At 27.0% G+C, this 2,440-nt stretch overlaps 1 non-coding gene across 1 annotated transcript; it reads right to left on the bottom strand.

The window, feature by feature from the left end:
• Positions 1-2,057: 2,057 nt before the first annotated feature.
• TRNAA-UGC (transfer RNA alanine (anticodon UGC)) lies at positions 2,058-2,130 on the bottom strand. The gene has a single exon. It is a non-coding gene; the product is annotated as a tRNA-Ala (tRNA).
• Positions 2,131-2,440: the final 310 nt, after the last annotated feature.

Here is a 2,440-nt window from a genome sequence, read left to right as displayed (position 1 = left end):
GTAAACAGAATAGCCATCGATATACTTGGATTCTTTCTACCGACAATTCTTAAATGCGGATATTAAATCGTGGTCCGTTGTTAATCAATGGCAGATAAAAGTCTTCAGAAAAATTCCATATTTTTAAATTAACTATATTTATTTATTTTGATCATTATGGTATAAAATTCGATCATTAATTATTAAATAAAAATTACATTAATTATTTACTCCCAACCCCTAAGTAAAATATAAAAAGTTTTAAAATTCAACTAATAGTTCCTAAATACATTTTTAATAAGTCTAAAAATTTATAGAACTCATTTTTTGTATCGCCGTTTATTTTTAAAAAAAATTACATAAGTTTGAATTTAACTTGCTTAATATTAATCGAAACATCAAACGAGTATTACAATCATTTAATATTTATTTTTAATATACATTATTTATATATAGAGATATATTTTAAATAATAATTATTATAATATCCTATTTTTATTTTATTAATTTTTAATAATAACAACATATAATACCTCAAATTATATATCAAATTATTATTTATATATACATACACACATATCTATTTATATTTAATTGTTCGTGAATCGTCGAGAGCAGTCGAATGTCAATTGAATATATGAACATCGTTTCAAAATTTTCTAGACTCAACATTACATACTTTGCTTATCGTATCGAAATCATATAAAGATTAAGTTTAAATTTAGTCGGAAATTCCCAGGTCGTCACAGGCTCGATAGTAGATAGTGAGTACTAGTAATTGTTTTAGAGTTGTGCTTTCTGGTTTCGAGCCTAGTTGCTTCGTTTTGGTTGTATTCTTGTTCGGTTCTTTCATTTTTCGATGAAAGAGCATTCATTATATAGTTTTGGTTACTTTTATCAAAAAATAAAATAAAATTATACTAACTTCATAATGTTGGATAAAGTATTTTTTAAAATTATAATTTTTATAATATATATTTAAATGGAAAAAATAAAGTTAGTACTGTTTAATTATTCTAAATTCGTAATTAAATCCAAATTGAGGGGTAATGAATATCCATTAGATATTCAATAAACTATTAATGTCACGATGATTTTAAAAGTTAAATATAAATTATAACATATGTTAATGTGTAATCTTAATGTTTTTGGTTTACTACGTATGTTTTCATTGTAATTTGTTGTCGAGTGTGACTTCAGTTGAGCAACATATGTTACAATATAAGTAAATATATGTTTAAACAAATATAAATGTGTAACGTTTAATATTATTAGTAAATATTTAATAATTGTAACTTCTATAACCCTTATTTTTGTTAATAACTTGAAATTTATAGGTTATATGTATATCGTTATGTAGATGTATATGCATATATTTTAGTAGGTATATATGTATGTATGTATATGAATGTATTTCGGGTGATAATACTTTTTTTTGGGTAAAGGGTATCACTCGGTGAATATATAATATAAACAGATTACAATAAAGTTCAATGACTATAGGCGAGATCTATAGCCTCTCAAACAAACTAAGCTATTACAATCAGAGGCGAAGCCATGTTTCACGTATAGAGGATACATTTGTAAAAAATTTAATATCAACATAAAATTTCATATATACATCGTATCTATGAAACAGTTAAGGGATGTTTGTGTTTATTATTTGGGGATATTGTCAACTAATATATAATTTTTAACACACCATAATTCGCTTATTTAAAGAGTTGGGGGATACAAAACATCCACATGCATTCCCCAGTCTCCGCCTCTGATTACAATGCATAATAGCACCATGAGCAACAAACTCAAATACAAAAACAAAAAGGAAACACCTCAAGATACTTTCCAATCAGCTTTTAACCGAAGAACTTGAGGCGAACTCTTCCATCTAATGCTCATAATCTCCAACCGCACCGTATGGTAAATCGCATCATAGACCTGTTTACACGATCTCTTTCTCTTCTTAAAAAACTTAGGGTTGCGTTCTTGCCATAACTCATACACAGTAACCGCAAAAAGGAGCTTTATAACAACAAACCGAGCTATGTTACGGGCAGCAAAAAAAAGTATAAATCAAATGGAGATGCAGGGGATCGAACCCCGTGCCTCTCGGATGCAAAGCGAGCGCTCTACCATTTGAGCTACATCCCCTGTTCGGGTGATAATACTTATACATTCATGAATGATAAATTGGTATCCATATCCAATATACAAAATATGTTTAAATCATCATCCATATATTTTATTCATACATTTAGATAATTCATAACTATTATAAATAGATCGATGGATGAATATTTATGAATAGAAGATCCATTCCCATCCCTACGATTACCAAATGGTGAAATATGTGTCAATAAATAAGTGCAATAAATAGTTGTGTTATATGTTATTTATTTGATTATTTGATTTGACGTAGTATTATTATTATTATTATTATTGCATATACTGAAATTGACAA

The sequence above is a fragment of the Rutidosis leptorrhynchoides genome, chromosome 5 (genome assembly GCF_046630445.1).
Source record: "Rutidosis leptorrhynchoides isolate AG116_Rl617_1_P2 chromosome 5, CSIRO_AGI_Rlap_v1, whole genome shotgun sequence".
NCBI classification, from domain to species: domain Eukaryota; kingdom Viridiplantae; phylum Streptophyta; class Magnoliopsida; order Asterales; family Asteraceae; genus Rutidosis; species Rutidosis leptorrhynchoides.
The sequence above is the reverse complement of the archived record's forward strand: the minus strand, read 5'-3'. Positions and strand labels throughout refer to the sequence as shown.